This window comes from Pseudophryne corroboree, chromosome 5 (genome assembly GCF_028390025.1).
Source record: "Pseudophryne corroboree isolate aPseCor3 chromosome 5, aPseCor3.hap2, whole genome shotgun sequence".
Classification (NCBI taxonomy): domain Eukaryota; kingdom Metazoa; phylum Chordata; class Amphibia; order Anura; family Myobatrachidae; genus Pseudophryne; species Pseudophryne corroboree.
In genome coordinates, this window is record NC_086448.1 from 379,627,398 (window position 1) to 379,647,122 (window position 19,725).

Genomic DNA, 19,725 nt, shown 5'->3' on the forward strand with positions numbered 1-19,725 from the left:
GAGGAAAATCCTGGGGCGCACCAATAAGCTCTTACTAGCTTACACATTCCTTCTTTGCCTAGATGAGTCAGCCCGTGTGCTGCTTCCGCTAGACTTGGAAGGTATGCTCTGGGTGCCACTGGCTTACCATGTCCATCTGTCCAGAGTCCTGAGGACTCCTGGCCATATCCTTTTGACCTCCAGACTGCCTTTTCCTGTGGGAAACACAAATTTTGCATTTCACACAATTTCTGTGTGTTTACAGTATTAAATAACATCAGTCGTGTACTATCTGTTTGTATGGGGTTACCGGCTGCTGATTTAGCAGCTTCGTCTGCTCGGCTGTTACCAAGTGATACCGGGTCTTGGCTATATGTGTGAGCTTTACACTTGATAACAGCCACTCTGTCGGGTTCCTGTATCGCTGTCAGAAGTCTTTTGATGTGGGCTGCATGCGCTACGGGTGTGCCAGCTGCCGTCATGAAATTTCTGAGGCGCCATAGGGCCCCGAAATCATGGACTACTCCGAAGGCGTACCTAGAATCTGTGTAAATGTTGGCTGATTTGCCCTTAGCCAATTCACATGCTCTGGTTAGGGCAACCAGTTCAGCAACTTGTGCTGAGTGTGGTGGGCCTAGCGGTTCTGCTTCTATGGTACCTTGGTCATCTACGACTGCGTATCTAGTACACAAGTCTCCCGAGTCCGTCTGTCTGTGACAACTACCGTCAGTGTAGAAGGTAAAATCTACATCTTCCAGTGGGTTGTCACTGATGTCAGGCCTTGCCGTGAAATTTTGGGTCAAATATTCCATACAATCATGCGTGTCATCCCCTGTATTAAATCCTCCTTCACCATCACTCTCATCCTCCACCCTTTGTGCCTGTCCAGGCACACCTGGGAGATACGTTGCAGGATTTAATGCGCTGCATCTCCTTACGGTGATGTTTACGGGGGCCATCAATGCCAATTCCCATCTTGTAAACCGCGCTGATGAGACGTGTCTGGTTTGGGCAGAATTCAGTAAGGCTGACACTGCATGTGGTGTATGAATTGTGAGGTTGTGTCCTAGCACTACATCTTCGCTTTTTGTGACTAGCAATGCTATTGCTGCAACACTTCGCAAGCATGTGGGGAGGGATCGCGCTACCGTATCTAGCTGAGCGCTATAGTAGGCTACCGGCCTGCTGGCATCACCATGCTTCTGGGTTAAAACACCTGCTGCGCACCCAGCACTCTCTGTTCCGTACAGCTCAAAGGGTTTCCCATAGTCAGGCATACCTAATGCTGGTGCCTGCGTTAGGCACTGTTTAAGTCTCTCAAATGCCATCTCAGATTCGTCTGTGTGCGAAATCCGATCAGGTTTGTTTGAGGAGACCATCTCCTGCAAAGGTAGGGCTAGTATGGAAAAACCTGGGATCCAGTTACGGCAATACCCACACATTCCTAAAAACGTTCTAATCTGTTGCTGGGTTTGTGGCAGGGTCATGTCACGAATTGCTTGAATTCTATCAGCGGTAAGGTGTCTCAGTCCTTGTGTTAGACAGTGTCCCAAATACTTCACACGGGTCTGGCATAATTGTAACTTGTCCTTGGAAACCTTGTGTCCTATGTCTGAAAGATGAAACAGGAGTTGTTTCGTATCTCTCAGGGACGCTTCCAGTGAATCTGAACACAGTAGTAAATCATCCACATACTGTATCAATATTGATCCACTCTCTGGTTGGAAAGACTGTAAACAATCATGCAGAGCTTGTGAGAAAATACTTGGACTGTCTATGAAACCTTGTGGTAATCGAGTCCAAGTGTACTGAACTCCTCTGTATGTGAATGCAAATAAGTATTGACTGTCAGGGTGCAGAGGTACCGAGAAGAAGGCGGAGCAGAGGTCAATCACAGTGAAAAATTTGGCAGTGGGAGGGATTTGCATAAGGATAACAGCTGGATTTGGCACTATGGGGAATTGACTCTCAACCATTTTGTTGATCCCTCTTAGATCCTGCACTAATCTGTAACCCCTCCCCCCACTCTTTTTAACAGGGAAGATGGGACTATTGGCAGTGCTGGACGTTCTTACCAGAATGCCCTGTTGTAGCAAGCGCTCTATTACAGGGAAAACTCCTAACTCCACCTCTGGCTTCAGAGGATATTGTGGGATTTTTGGAGCTATCCTACCATCTTTTACTTGCACAACTATTGGGGCTACGTTTTCCATTAATCCAGTGTCTTGTCCATCCTTGGTCCAAAGTGATTCCGGTATCTGGGAAATCATTTCCTCTACCTTGGACGGACACCTATTTACAACAACAGTGTGTGACATTAATCTTGTTGGGGAGTCTAGCATATCCTGCGCTTTCTGAGCGTGGTTTTCGGGTATGTCCAAGAACACACCTTCAGGAGTACAGTATATGACGCATCCCATTTTGCACAGTAAATCTCTCCCTAGGAGATTAGTCGGAGCCGATGCAGCCAGCAGAAAAGAATGCTTGGTATGCAAAGGCCCTATCGTAATCTCTGCAGGTTTGCTTAAAGGGTAGTGCTGTACTACTCCTGTTACTCCCATGGCTGGAATTGTTTTACCAGTGGTTCTCATGTCCACGGTCGAATTTATCACTGACTTGGCCGCCCCCGTATCTACAAGGAAATTTAGAGATTTACCAGCTACATCAATTGTGACCTCGGGTTCACTTCCAAGGCTCGCAATTAATTTCACTGGCTGCAGATTACAGGTGTGGCCTCGCCCCTATGGTGCGTGGTGGCCTCCCTGCATTGCGCTGGCAGCTATTACCTGTGAAGGGGGTAAATGGGATCTATCAGTGACTTGCCAGTCTCTTTTTGGGGGATACCTTTTTGTTTCCCCTGCGTGTGGCTCATAACTCCGTCTCTGCGGTCCTTGATACCAATGACGTGTGTCATGTCGTTGTCTAGGGGGTTGATATGATTTTTGTGCATTCTTTGATCTACAGTCTCGTGCAAAATGTCCCTCTCTATGACAGTAATAACAAGTTACCACATTTGACTTACCCACAGGGGTCGGAGATTTATACAGAGGTGGCCTTGTGGTCAGGGCCTGTATACTTACGGCCATTAACTTATCACTTTGTGACTCCCTGTGTCTGGTGATGTTTCGATCATGATCAATAGCAGCCTCTCTCAAAGTAGCCACCGACAGACCTCGCCAACATGGTTGGGTGGTCTGTACCCTCGTCCTCAATACTTCCTTTAAACCATCCATTAACACAGATACTGCTACTTCTCTATGATTCACATTTGTCTTAATGTCTTCTATGCCTGTATACTTAGCCATTTCCTGTAGTGCCCGATGAAAATAATCAGTAGCTGTTTCTCCCTCTTTCTGTTTGATGGAGAAAATTTTGTTCCATTTGACAACAGCTGGAAAATACTCTTTTAACTGTAAATTTATTCTCTTTACATTATCTTGGTTGTACACATCCGTAAGGGGTACATCTTCATCTAATTTACAGTCAGCTAAAAATCTCGCTGAGTCGATATTGGAGGGTAAACATGCCCTCAGCAATATCTGCCAGTCTTTGTTATTGGGCTCCACAGTATTTCCTAACTCTCTAATGTATTCCTGGCTTGCAACTAGATCTTTCCTAGGATCAGGGAATTCAGACACCATTGATCTTAATTCCATTCGGGAAAAGGGGCAGTGCATGGCGATGTGTCTGAGAGGAGTGACTCCTGAAGTGTCAGTTTTCCCATTTGGCACTGCAATTACCCTAACGGGATTAAGTTCAATAACATCATTCTGAGTAGATTCTACAGCATGTGGTGAAATGGTTTCAGCATATTGTATGGTGCCGTACTTACCAGTTGATACGACCTCACCTGTCCCTCCACTAGGGGCCTTTGATACTGCTCTTACTGGTTGGGACGTGCCCACTGTTGTTTCTGCTATGGTGGCTGCTAGAGAGAGTGCCGATATTGTTGTTGGCTCATCCTCTTGGTCACAATCCTGGGGAAAGTTTAAAACAGGGTACAGCTTGCACGGGTTAATATTAGCATCAACAATCTTGGTTACATTAGTCTTAACATTTATACAGTTACTAAGTGCATGTTTATCATTCACCAGTGTGCCATTCTCTGCAACCACCTTCTCTCCCGTTATGTATGGTGGTGATGGCGCGGTGGCTATCAGTTTTCTGATAGGGTTAGATCCACCCGCTTGAGCCAATCCTCTTTGTATTTCACCTTCCTGTTGCCATAACTGTAAATAATCATAATGTTTGATCCGTCTCTTTGCAGATTTAATGAGACATATCCTTCTCCTTAGATTCTGTAACACCTATGGACTAAAACTGCCTACCCGTGGGAACTTTTCCCCATCGTGCACAGTCATTCTTTCCCATTCATCGCACAAAACTTCTGTGTGTGAACCGTATTTCTCACACATTACATACCTTGCCGACCCGATTGGTCGGTTTACTAAGTCAACCCGAACCGAGGTTGATCGCCCCCTACCTGAACAACTGGCCCCCATCTTTGCAGGTGTTGCTTTCACTACCTCTGAACTTCAAATCAGGGTCTTCAGCGAACCCTTAAAAAAACCAAGATGTCCGGGGTAGGCCGGCGGCGGAAGTTTACCGAGTACTCCACTCACTCGCCCACGTCGACCAATACGGCCACACACTGCCTTAGCGCTGGCGTACTCGACCTAGGGCCCCTGCGACCTGAACCTCTATTTACTGGAACATGTGGGTGTGATCCGCAGAGCACTTAACCCTTTCCAGTAACTATTGGTTGTTGGATAGTTCCCAAGTGACCAGCGAACTTCCCTTAAAATAAAAAATTACACAAATCACGTTAGAATGTACAAATAGCGTTTATGACCACTCTAGCGTACGCAAATGGTACTGGGTCAAGTTACTAACTAATGCACACAATTACGTGCGGTACAATCGTTCTGCACATAAGCAACTAATCTTATGTGCGGAGCGACCAGTGGAATCGAAAATTGTGGCTGCGAATTCCTTCAGCCTGAGCTTAATGGCCTATATGGGTACCGCACCAACCCTTTCTGGTGTTGTGCTCTTTTACTCTTTATCTATAGCGGACTTCTTAGTCTGCTGTACCTGGACCTCCTGGTCTGTGCTACAGTAGACCTCCTGGTCTGCTATACTCTAATGCTCTTTTTTTAAATGTTTAACAAGGGATGCCTCCCAAGCCACCGTGCAGTCACTTACACGTATGTACCTCACGAGAACTCGATGATTTCCTGTGGTTCAACCCCAAAAATTAGAAACTTATATATATGTATACACACTCTTTCACCTCATATACTCTTTACTTTCGTTTCTGCGCAGAAATCCCTTTCATTCAGTATCGCAGGCTAATCCCGAGGAGTTGCAACTAGAGAAGGATCTATTAGCTTAAAATTTTGGACACTGAGATCGATTTGCGCTATTATCGCGTTGCCTCCTTATCGCCTAACTAAAACAATACTATCATGTGATTTGTATTATGTGGGCGTACCCAGACGCTCCGTTGCGTAATATACGCTCCGTGCGTCGGCCCTTGCGTCGCGTACACTAGTCCCGCCCTTTGTTAGAGACACGTGTACGCCAGCCAGGTATATCCACAGAAATACAATTAACACGTTTATATCAATGTAGATGATCTTTAACTGTAATCATCTACCGAACACCACACCGAACTTCCTTGTATCTTAGGCAAGCCGTGCGCGTGTTTTACAAATTACTCCTTAACGTATTAATATTACTTTTAACTACCAATAGCAACACATCTTTCTCAGCACGTTATCAATTGTGAAATGGCAAACAGGAAGGTGATATGTGAAAATACACAAATGAAAAGAAATACAGGTGTGTGCGTGCGTGCGTGTGCGTACGCAAAACAGAAATAAACAGTTTTAAAAGACAATAGCGTATTGTTCTTACCTCCGGTTCCAGATTCCACCAGCACTCCTTCAACGTAGCGAAACAGACGCTTATCTAGCCAGCACTACTGTATCCCGATACGAAGGGATACTGCCTTCCCGCCCTTGCTGACAGATAAAGTCTGTGTTCGCTGGTGCGGATATGTGGAGGACGGACGAGCCGCCAATTGATAAGGCTATCTATTTATCTTATAACATTCACAATAAATAGGTAAGAGACTCAGTACGCAATTGGCGTATGGGGTACCGTAAGGGTACGCACTTAGCGTAGCATACGCTCGGCCATGATCGAGACGCACATGCGACACGCTCGCTCACAGCTTAATGCGTGGTGTCGAGTACGCTATAGGCGGCCGAATACCGTAATGCTACGCTACCAGCGTAGCGGACGCTCGAGTCCACGAGGAGAACACGAGCGGCGCAGATGCTCACGGGATGACAATCAGTAAACCTTGAATGTAACACACAGAAAGGATACTCTTATACTGTAAACCTTGTACTGAAATACTGTAGCGATGTAACGCTGCTTAACCTTGTTAATGCTAAAGCTGCTTGAGCGTTTGAGACGCTCCTATTACCTTCTGCAATATAATAAACACACGATACCTTGCTAAGGTTCCAACACCTTTACTAACAAGCTTTTAGTTATATTGAAAAGGGGAAACAGTTTACAAGTCATACACTACAAGCTAACATATCATTCTAACAGAATATCTAGACAGAAATATACAATAGCGTCACAAACTTATACTATAACAGAGAGAGAGAGAATGGCCAATACAAACACAGAGAACAAGTTGGTTTACAGAGAATTACTTACACACACTGGGAACGATCGCTGCGCAGCTTCTGGTACCAGCTCCAGGTTTGTCAAGATGAAAACCGTTTGTGGAGAGTGAGGGAGCTGCCCAGGCTGGCTGATCTTATATACACTGAGTACAGTATACTACAAAGGGACCTATAATCTCATTGTTCATTGGATACAGGAATGTCTCCTCGCATCATAACAAAAGGTCATAGGTTAGTTTGAACAGGTGGGCTGCGACTATATCAAACTGCTCAGGTGGGAGGGAATCTGAAGATTCCCGCCGCATGGGTAATGAATCGCAAATATAGTAAATGTCCAGAAAATACTAATGGCCATAACTATACGCAGGAGCGATTAATCTTTACCTAACCAGCACCGGATTGTTTCTAATAAAATGTTCTTTAGTTAGGTACCAGACACAGCTGCTCAAACCCTGGCTGACCCTTCGTACCATACAAAGAGGAATTCCTCTGTCCAGCGACCATTTACATTAAACAAACTTACAGTCATTATTAAGGGGAACATTATTTATAAAACATACTATTTGGTTTTATTATTTAACGATTGAGTCGCCCGCTAGACGCACACAAACTCTACCGTAATTGCACATACCACGCGCTCGAGCGCATGGGCGAGGCGCCATCACGCGGCTGCGAGTATCCGCACGCACGGGAGAGAATGTGCACGTGCAGCAGGCACGCGCATAGGGTGGATATATGGCAACGTGTAGCATGGTATTTTTCCGACTTTGACACTGGTAACACTGGAAGCCCTCCCTATCAGGTGCTATCCTGCTCCCCTTTGTTTGGAGCTGGACAATTTCTTACAATGTGGCTCTGTTTCCCACAATTGTAGCACTTCACATTTCTGGGCTCCCAATTGTTCCTCCCCCTGAACTTATCCCTCTGGGGGTTGCCGGGTGTGTCAACTACCATCACCCTCTGGACTTTTTTCTCCTGCACCTCCTGTATATTTAGGTGGATTGAGCTTGCTAGACTCATTAGTGCTGGGACTGATTTGTCACGCCAGTCGGCATGGACCGAAACCAGTTTATCATGTATCTCCTTATTAAGTCCCCAGACTAATGTGGCAGTCAGTATCTTTCCCATACCTTGGTCTTCTAAATCTCCTCCTGCTTCTTCTACCACCAGTCTAAATCTCTCAAAATAATCCTCCACTGGTTCTTTAACCCTTTGCTGAATATTTGTCACTTGGACCCAGGACTGTGGGGGAAAGACTTCCCCAGTTTTTTTCACTTACTGTATTTGTGCAACATATCCTAATGCCCTCTGGGGGTGTTCTGTGGTTCTAATGGGTCCAATGGTAAGGTGAGTTTGGTACAAACAGCAGCAGTATCGATCTGACCAGCTACTGATTTTATTATCTGTAGCAGTTTTCTCCATGTGGGACTGTAACTGACCGCAATATTATGCAGTTCATTTGCAAACCCATATGGATTGTTTCGTGGCTTAGGGATAGATGAAAGGAATACTCTCATCTCCCCAGGTGTCCATGGGACATGTTGTGTAACTCTCCGATCCGCCTGTCCATTTGTACCAGGAATGAATTGCTCTCTAACCGGGTAGGCTGAGGCTTGAGGCAAGCGATATTCCTCAGCCATTTCATCTATCTCACCTTGGATTATTCTTGGAGTGATGAGAAGCTAACCTTCCACTCCACACAAAACCCTTCCTCCCCTTGGATCAGATATATTTTGCCAAGAGGTGTGGATAGAGTGAGGAGGTGTGTACTCCGGGGCATTAGCTTGGACCTGGTGCTCCACATACCTGGGTGGCGGGGGAGCACTTGTGGAGTATCCAGGGTTTATTGTGGATGTCAAGTCTGCAGTGGGGTACATTGCCTTGAAGCTAGGGGCTGCTCTGGTTTTGTCTCATATATTGGATTCCCCATGGTACTTAAGTGAGAGGTCTCCAGGCTGGCTGCAGTGGGTTCTATTACAGATGCTGCAAGTTGTTCTATCTCCTCCCCCTCTTCCTCATCTGACTGTACCTCCCCTCCTTGCTGATTTGCCCTTCCTGTTCTTGTTTCTAATGTAAAAATACCTTGGGCTTTTTGCGGTCTTTTATAAGATTCTATTGCCCACCTACGCCAAGCTGCCTGTTCATTTGGCTCCGTTAATTTTGTTTTGTAATTTTTGTAGAGGGTTGACCAGTGGGATAATTCAAAGGTTCCCTCTTTTGGGATCCCACAATCCATCCCCCTAGTCAGCATGCCCCACTTAGGTAAATGCTGGCTGACCCATTTGCCATATTTCTTATTCATCTCCTCCTGTGGGGTACGAAGTGTCAGGACATCCATTACTCTGATTTGGTGATCAGCCAAATCCACGTTTGCTGAGACTGTTTCCCATATCCCGGCTATGGTGGAGGGCACTCTTACACCCCTCTCTCAGTTTTTCACAGCACTATATTCTATGGCTATTGGCTGTTAGGGGAAGTCCCACACAGCGAATCCCCGCTTTTGGTCCCTCCAAATTTTCCAACAGAGCCAAATGAAAATCAGCCAGGCACAGATGCCAAACAATACTTGCCCTCTATTGTCACCTGTATCAAACCATGCAAGTAAGGGATTATCTAAGCCAGAAGTATGATTTTTCATGAGACACAGAGAGACACAAGTCTGCAGCTTCAGGGCACGCCCTTCAGTGTAGCGAGAAGCAGATTCAAACCAGTTTACACAGAGCTGTTAGATAGCAGGCCAGTAGGTAATCAGAGATTAGATCGCTCCTGTTCTGAGGGGAGAACCACAATCGGTTGCCCACAGACCGGTATTGATGAGCAAAGGTAGACCAGCAGAGAAGCTACTCTTCACCAACACTAATCCTTCTATGACTTACTTTTGTCCTTCCGCTATGCAGACAATGTTAATGACAGTTTACGTGACAGACTGAGAAGATAGGAAACATTTGTGTCCGAGGACGATAGGGTCCTCTTACTTTTTACTTCTCTGACCCCAGAATGCTTGGGGCAGCACAATCACTCAGCCGTCAAGGGCCTCTTTCATCCTGATGTGGCAGTGTGCCAGCATCTACATATACTCACACATGCATATCCAAAAAGATGTTAGAACACAAAACAACTGTTCAGGTTCTTGGGACCTGTACTCACGACAGTGGGATGGAGGGTCTTAGGAGCAGAGAGCAGACAGAGACACAAATGTTCTCACCTTTTTTTTTTTAAATGGCACCGATCTGGTCTGTAGTCCTCCGTTCCTGTCCTGATTCCATTCCGGTCGCTTTCAGGTCCCGGGTTTCGGAACCAAATTGTTGTGGATAAAAAACAACGTGAACAGCTGTTATCAAATTTATAGTTTATATTGATAATGGCAGAGGAAGATTACAATAAAGTGACAGTCAGCATGCACTTACAAGTAAAATTACAAGAGCACTCAGTCTGCCCAGAACATGACAAAGGCCATTAATAATTCTCCACCCAGGATTGGACCAATCATAGCAGGCCTTGAGGCCCGTTCCTCCTTATCGAACACCATCTGGTCCTGGGCTTGGGCACATGATGTACACAAATCAGCAAGGCTAGGATGACTTAGCGAAGTAGGCAAGTTCTGGTCACGAGCATTCCTTGTCACAAACATGTGTTGCTTAATATTGCTTTTAAGTATTAAATGATATTAAAAAGACAGGGCAGAATGCTAGAAAATGCTTAATTTCCTTAACACCAGTCAGCCAGCAGTATTGCAGGATCAGTCACTCGGCCGGCTGGTCACGGTGGGCAGCACTCATGGTGAAGATAAGTTGACGCGTGGATGCGTAAGGGTGTGCCGTTCTGGAATTTTGCACAAATGGTAAAAACAGAGAATGGTGGCTATTTAGGCCTTATGATGTCTGATGTAGTGCCACACTGTCCTAGAAGTCATAAGTAAAGGGTTTTGAAAAGACATGTCAGATATTTCTGACCTCTGATTATGTAGAAAATATAAGAGATTCTGACTGGGCAAAAAAGCATTGATCAATATCTGTATATGTATATACACTGCTCAAAAAAATAAAGGGAACACTAAAATAACACATCCTAGATCTGAATGGATGAAATATTCTTATTAAATACTTTGTTCTTTACATAGTTGAATGTGCTGACAACAAAATCACACAAAAATTGTCAATGGAAATCAAATTTATTAACCCATGGAGGTCTGGATTTGGAGTCACACTCAAAATTAAAGAGGAAAAACACACTACAGGCTGATCCAACTTTGATGTAATGTCCTTAAAACAAGTCAAAATGAGGCTCAGTAGTGTGTGTGGCCTCCACGTGCCAGTATGACCTGCCTACAATGCCTGGGCATGCTACTGATGAGGTGGCGGATGGTCTCCTGAGGGATCTCCTACCAGACCTGGACTAAAGCATCCGCCAACTCCTGGACAGTCTGTGGTGGATGGAGCGAGACATGATGTCCCAGATGTGCTCAACTAGGTTCATGTCTGGGGAACGGGTGGGCCAGTCCATAGCATCAATGCCTTCGTCTTGCAGGAAATGCTGACACACTCCAGCCACATGAAGTCTAGCATTGTCTTGCATTAGGAGGAACCCAGGGCCAACCACACCAGCATATGGTCTCACAAGGGGTCTGAGGATCTCATCTCGGTATCTAATAGCAGTCAGGCTACCTCTGGCGAGCACATGGAGGGCTGTGCGGCCCCCCAAAGAAATGCCACCCCACACCATTACTGACCCACTGCCAAACCGGTCATGCTAGAGGATGTTGCAGGCAGCAGAACGTTCTCCTTGGCGTCTCCAGACTCTGTCACGTCTGTCACATGTGCTCAGTGAGAACCTGCTTTCATCTGTGAAGCGCACAGGGCGCCAGTGGCGAATTTGCCAATCTTGGTGTTTTCTGGCAAATGCCAAATGTCCTGCACGGTGTTGGGCTGTAAGCACAACCCCCACCTGTGGATGTCGGGCCCTCATACCACCCTCATGGAGTCTGTTTCTGATCATTTGAGTAGACACATGCACATTTGTGGCTTGCTGGAGGCCATTTTGCAGGGCTCTGGTAGTGCTCTTCCTGTTCCTCCTTGCACAAAGGCGGAGGTAGCGGTCCTGCTGCTGGGTTGTTGCCCTCCTACGGTCTCCTCCACGTCTCCTGATGTACTGGCCTGTCTCCTGGTAGCGCCTCCATGCTCTGGACACTACGCTGACAGACACAGCAAACCTTCTTGCCACAGCTCGCATTGATGTGCCATCCTGGATGAGCTGCACTACCTGAGCCACTTGTGTGGGTTGTAGAGTCCGTCTCATGCTACCACTAGAGTGAAAGCACCGCCAGCTTTCAAGAGTGACCAAAACATCAGCCAGAAAGCATAGGAGCTGAGAAGTGGTCTGTGGTCACCACCTGCAGAACAACTCCTTTATTGGGGGTGTCTTGCCTATAATTTCCACCTGTTGTCTATTCCATTTGCACAACAGCATGTGAAATTAATTGTCAATCAGTGTTGCTTCCTAAGTGGACAGTTTGATTTCACAGAAGTGTGATTGACTTGGAGTTACATTGTGTTGTTTAAGTGTTCCCTTTATTTTTTTGAGCAGTGTAGATCCATATGGTGAATCCTGTCACGGATATATCTTAATATACAAGCATGACTATACATTTTTTGGTCAGGAAAATTCACACCTTCATTCACTGGAGATTTTTGTAATTTAATTAAACTTACCTTTTATTCTGCCAGATAAATTTCTGGAAAGTCGCATAAAATTATCCCTTATCTGTTGCAGATAACAAGATGGGCAATATTTGGTGTGGATAATGTCAAAGTCGAAAAATATTGCAGAACACACAGCACGTATAAACTGCACACACATGCCCACTGCGCGTGCACTTGTTCTGCAGTGCGTGCACATGTACGCACTTTGCGTATGGTCGCTCCCGCGGTCCTGCACATCGGCGGTGGTATGGGTATTTACGGCAGAGTTTGTGTACGCATGGAGGGCCACCAGAACACATTACATATTTAATCCAAATAGTGCACAATGTACACACAGCCTCCCTGCACCACTTCAGAAAATTATAGCTGTTTAAATGGTAACAGAACAAAGGGATTTACCTTTAGAGGATAGGAGGGCACAGGACAAGGTTACAAGGTGGTGTTTGGTATTCAGCTGTAGGGTATTTTAAGGGAAACATTCCGGTGTTGGTTTGAGGAAGATCGCATGTTCCTGTGGAAAGTTATGTGCAGGAGCAGAATATAGATATAAACTGTATTTACTGTACATAATGTATGCGGCGGGAATCCAGAGGAGACCACCCACAAGAGTAGTGAAAATAGACATCGTTCACCTATTCAAACAGACCTATGACCTCTCCTGTACTGTAAATGACCATCCCTGTGTCCAATGGACAAAGAGATTACAGTATCCATTGTGTTATGTTTTGGATGAAGTGAATAAAGAGAGCCTGCAGCAGGCTTAGTCAGACAGAAGGCTCACAACGCGATCTATCAGATGGCGGAGGACCGGACCGGGTAGCGCATCGAATCCACTCACGTATGTACATTGACTGTAGCCATTATTCTGTTATATTGTTTTGTATTGTAGTGTATAATTTGTATTGTAAACCCCCTTTCAGAAATAATCCACTGTGGTGTCGGAACCCAGCGGTAAAATCGCAATTGGTATCGTGTCCTTATTGCCCTGCATAAGGTTTAAAGTGTAATAGCATCCCACTGCATTGCTGCATAAGGTTTAAAGTGTAATAGCATCACACTGCATTGCTGCATAAGGTTTAAAGTGTAATATCATTGCATTGCATTACTGTAAAGGTTTAAAGTGTATTTAAGGTGTGTTTAAGGTATAGCTTTCATTCCTGTAAAGATAGTCAGCTTTATCAATTGGGGGCTCTCATGGGATATCACGTTCTTAATGATGCACTGTACATTACAAACGCGGCTGTAATTGACCAGCTCCAATGGACGCATTGAGAAGCTGATGAAAATAACATCCACGTTAATGTAATTTTGTGGTATCAGTAAGCCGCTGGTATGAAATTCAAGGGACAATGCGTTTCTCATAATATTTAAGATGCTAAAATGTATTTTTATTGTTGCAAAACAAGGTTCAAATAAGTCATATTGTGTTTGATTCAGATTGGATTGTTTATCTGTTTAAGTAAGTTTATAAGTATATTTAAAAGTTGTTGCATAACCTTGATATAGTGTTTTTTTTAACTCAGGCCTAAAATAACTTCAGGTGCTTGTATGATGTGTGATTTCTTTGTGACAAAGGAAGCCGCATGGTCTGTCCTCCATTTTGGACTAACCACATGGCCTGTCCACCATTTTGTGTAACCCTCATGGATGTGGAAGGGGGAGGAGCAGTGGCCATTTTGGGAAGGTCATTTTTTCTAAATGGCTGATTTTCAGTCTGCTCAAGAATAATCAGCTCTCCATGGTCACATCAATCACCATTTATGAGTTACCAATGCATTTATTTAACCCATGCCATAGTCAATTACAAATAGTTTCAGCTGGGCCTAGTGAAAGTTAATAGTAAGATGAATACTTGATGTAAGAATGACACACAGATATAAACAAAGTTTTTTTTTCCTTTACCTCTAGGATTTAGTTAGAATCTGCTTGCTATAAGATAGACATTGAAATGCAAATTAACCTGTGTAACTGCTTTTTCTTAGCAGTGGAAAAAACACACACAAAAAAAAACAAAACACTTTTACAGACAGCCAAAAGCACATAGCATTCATATGCAAATTAGAAGCACTGAATTGTTAAAAGAGTCTCAGGAGACCAGTGAATGGTATATATATAATTATGTGTATATTTATATCAGTGTATGTTCTTCAAGATAGCTATCAAATCTGAATCATTTCATTTAAATTATTGATTATTGCTAGAGTCATTATAGATCTGTGTGAAATAGGATACATTTGTTGCTATATAGGTAAATATATAGGTACATTTGAAATAACAGTATTTTAAGGAAGTAAACGTAAAACACAAACACAGTCTGGCCTAGTTAAAAAGGTTTATACAGAAAGACACTGTGTTGTGTTAAGTAAGCGATTATAGGTAATATCGCTTACATTTATAGAAGTGTGGGATTTGTACTATTGCGGACGTACGGTTTTTGTACACGTGTCTCGGACAAAGTACAGGACTGCGTACGTAACGTAAAGACATACGCACGGTCGCGTGTTTACACAACGTGCGCAAGAGTACGACCGCTAAGTACAAATTACACAATAGCATTGTTTAGTTTAGGGGCGGGACAGTAGCCACGCTACATTAGCACAAATTGCTCGGTTTTCCAAGATTTCGTTTAAATAAAACCTTTTTTACTGCATTGCCTCTGGTACTAAGGCTGTTTATCTGAATGAAAGATAATTTTCTGTACAGAAAAACCAAAGTGTATTTGAGTGAACGAACGTGAGTGAGCAAACATAATAAAGGTTTTGTGGACCCAGGGAATTCGGGATCCCGTCGAGTGGTACACCAAGTGAGTGGAGACTTGGTGGCGTGAGATAGCTGACTCACGTTAATATAGATTGAAGTGCAAAGGAGCAAGGTAGCAGAGTACTGCGGCCCAGGAGGTCAGCGAGGTTTAGAGTACCGCAGCCCAGGGGGATAGCGAAGGTTTACCCATTTAGTTTTTTTTATACGCTCCGGCTGAGGTTTCGCAGCCTGAAAATCGATTCCAGTGGTCGTACGGCGGATAAGTAACAAGTACCTATACGCTGTGCGATTGGACCGCGCGTTCGTGGGTGCAATGTTTAGCGCAACGTGATACCCTTTTTACGAGCTTTGCGTAAAATCGCGGTATCATTAGCGCTATATATGGCATACGCAAGCGTGATTTGTGTATAATAAAGGTTTAGGGAGTTGTCGCTGGTCTCTCTCAGGAAATCTCCAACAACTTATATTTACTGGAAAGGGTAAGTTATTCCCAGATACTTCCAGTAAATAGAGGTTACATAGGGCCCTAAATTGGGTACATTGCCTTCACTATCGACAGTGTATGGTAGTACTGGCCAACGTGGGCGGTGAGCGGGTGAAGAGCGCTCAGAGAACTTTCACCGTTGCCTTATATTGAGTATTTTGGTTTTTTTGGTGGGATTAGCCAAAACGACAATACCTGCAAAAATATGGGGGCCAGTTGCTCAAGTAAGGGACATTCAACCAGGGCTCAGGTTGACATACCGCGGCCCAAGGGGTCAGCGAGGTACATAATGTGTGAGAAGTATGGACCACACACAGAAGTTTTGTGCAATGAATGGGAACGTATGACTGCGGGAGATAGGGAACCATTCCCTAAGGTAGGCAGTTTTGAATCAGAGGTATTGCAGAATTTAAGGAGTAGGATATGTCTAATAAAATCCAGAAAACAAAGGATTAGACATACAGATTGTTTAAACTTATGGCAGCAAGAGGGCGATATGCAAGGGAAATTAACATATGCAGCAGATTCCAAACCTAACGGGAATGAGAACACAAACACACCATTGTCGACACAGGTCGAAGGGGAACAGAAGGCTACAGTCAATGATACATCCGTAAATGATAGTAATATGAAAGAGCAATGTATTAACCCTAACTTTTGCAAAATGTATCCTGTTTTGAAGTCTCTCCAAGGTTTTAGGTCACAGGGAGATGAAGGATTCAGCCAAATCGCAGCTCTCCTCCAAGCAGTCATGCTGCAGGAAACTCAGGTGGGACCTGTCCAACCAGGTAGAGCAGTAACAGTATTCCCCAATGAAAGAACTGGTGAGGTCACAGCTACCGGTAAGTATGAGACAGTTCATTGCACAGAAACAACAACACCACACAGTAAACAGATTAGGAACGGAACGGTAGGATTACACCTTGTCTTGGAAATAGTAACTCCCAATGGGGGAACCGATAGTCAGGAAGTAGTCCTCACCAGGAATAATGCAATGTATTGCCCGTGGCCCAGAGATGAGCTGCGATCAATCATTTCAGAATTCCCCGACCCTCGGAAGCATTTAGCCAGATGTCAGAAATTTATCAGAGATCTGGGTAATGCGTATGAACCGACAAACCAACATTGGCGGACATTTTTGAAAGCATGCCTACCCCCTAATATTGACACCCAAAAATTTACCACTGATTGTAGATTAGAGTCGGATAGTCCTATGACTGACAGAAACAATCAGGAAAATATAGAACAAATTAATAGACAACTAGAGTTGTGTTTCCCCACTGAGTGGAGAAGAATTTTCTCCATAAAACAGAGGGAAAATGAAATGACATCTGAATATTTCCATCGGGCCCTACAAATAATGGATAGATACATGGGGGTATCAAATACAGGGAACGATACGAATTACAGGAAGGTAGCTGTCTCTGTGCTAATGGATGGACTCGATAAGACAGTAAGGGACAGAGTACAAACATCTTTGCCTAATTGGAGAGGGGTCACAGTAGCTTGCCTTAGAGAGTGCGCAATTGTACACCACAAAAATATTGTTAGGCATAGAAAACAACAAGAGGAGAGGCTGAGGATTGAAAGTATGCAGGCTCTTACACCAAAGTCTCATCAGCCCAAGCCCCAAAACCCTAGTAGTAACAAAAGACCGAGAATATGTTACATTTGTAAAAATAAAGGACATTTTGCTAGAGATTGTAAGAGTAGTACAGCACATAGCCAATATAGACCCCTAGACAGAATAAACAAGCCACGTTATTAAACACATAGACGGGATCAAGGGACATATAGTAAGGAATCACGATACAGTATAGAAAAACACAGATTCGGTTAATGGGAATAACAGAATAAATGCAACTTTACCCTTTTGACAGAATTTACTGAGATTAGGAGGAGGCCTCTAAACTTCTGCTTCTCTCTCTAGCAGAAGTGACCTCTAAGTAATTTAACAGGAGTTTTGTTAGAGATGGTATACATATAGAGTGCTCCCACCCAGGAAGCACAAAATATGTTAAATGCCCACGAAGACTAATATTGCATTCCACTGTTTTAGATGCATGTCCATCACAGGTAGAGGAAATTATATCAAGGATACCGGGTTCCCTATGAACTTAGAATGGACAAGACACTGGATTGATGGCTGGGATAGTCCCAGTAGAGATATAACACACTAGAGATGAGCGCCGGAAATTTTTCGGGTTTTGTGTTTTGGTTTTGGTTTCGGTTCCGCGGCCGTGTTTTGGGTTCGACCGCGTTTTGGCAAAACCTCACCGAATTTTTTTTGTCGGATTCGGGTGTTTTTTTCCAAAAAACCTAAAAAACAGCTTAAATCATAGAATTTGGGAGTCATTTTGATCCCAAAGTATTATTAACCTCAAAAACCATAATTTCCACTCATTTTCAGTCTATTCTGAATACCTCACACCTCACAATATTATTTTTAGTCCTAAAATTTGCACCGAGGTCGCTGGATGACTAAGCTAAGCGACCCTAGTGGCCGACACAAACACCGGGCCCATCTAGGAGTGGCACTGCAGTGTCACGCAGGATGGCCCTTCCAAAAAACACTCCCCAAACAGCACATGACGCAAAGAAAAAAAGAGGCGCAATGAGGTAGCTGTGTGAGTAAGATAAGCGACCCTAGTGGCCGACACAAACACCGGGCCCATCTAGGAGTGGCACTGCAGTGTCACGCAGGATGGCCTTTCCAAAAAACACTCCCCAAACAGCACATGACGCAAAGAAAAAAAGAGGCGCAATGAGGTAGCTGTGTGAGTAAGATAAGCGACCCTAGTGGCCGACACAAACACCGGGCCCATCTAGGAGTGGCACTGCAGTGTCACGCAGGATGGCCCTTCCAAAAAACACTCCACAAACAGCACATGACGCAAAGAAAAAAAGAGGCGCAATGAGGTAGCTGTGTGAGTAAGATAAGCGACCCTAGTGGCCGACACAAACACCGGGCCCATCTAGGAGTGGCACTGCAGTGTCACGCAGGATGGCCCTTCCAAAAAACACTCCCCAAACAGCACATGACGCAAAGAAAAAAAGAGGCGCAATGAGGTAGCTGTGTGAGTAAGATAAGCGACCCTAGTGGCCGACACAAACACCGGGCCCATCTAGGAGTGGCACTGCAGTGTCACGCAGGATGGCCCTTCCAAAAAACACTCCACAAACAGCACATGACGCAAAGAAAAAAAGAGGCGCAATGAGGTAGCTGTGTGAGTAAGATAAGCGACCCTAGTGGCCGACACAAACACCGGGCCCATCTAGGAGTGGCACTGCAGTGTCACGCAGGATGGCCCTTCCGAAAAACACTCCCCAAACAGCACATGACGCAAAGAAAAAAAGAGGCGCAATGAGGTAGCTGTGTGAGTAAGATAAGCGACCCTAGTGGCCGACACAAACACCGGGCCCATCTAGGAGTGGCACTGCAGTGTCACGCAGGATGGCCCTTCCAAAAAACACTCCCCAAACAGCACATGACGCAAAGAAAAAAAGAGGCGCAATGAGGTAGCTGTGTGAGTAAGATAAGCGACCCTAGTGGCCGACACAAACACCGGGCCCATCTAGGAGTGGCACTGCAGTGTCACGCAGGATGGCCCTTCCAAAAAACACTCCACAAACAGCCCATGACGCAAAGAAAAAAAGAGGCGCAATGAGGTAGCTGTGTGAGTAAGATAAGCGACCCTAGTGGCCGACACAAACACCGGGCCCATCTAGGAGTGGCACTGCAGTGTCACGCAGGATGGCCCTTCCAAAAAACACTCCCCAAACAGCACATGACGCAAAGAAAAAAAGAGGCGCAATGAGGTAGCTGTGTGAGTAAGATAAGCGACCCTAGTGGCCGACACAAACACCGGGCCCATCTAGGAGTGGCACTGCAGTGTCACGCAGGATGGCCCTTCCAAAAAACACTCCACAAACAGCACATGACGCAAAGAAAAAAAGAGGCGCAATGAGGTAGCTGTGTGAGTAAGATAAGCGACCCTAGTGGCCGACACAAACACCGGGCCCATCTAGGAGTGGCACTGCAGTGTCACGCAGGATGGCCCTTCCAAAAAACACTCCCCAAACAGCACATGACGCA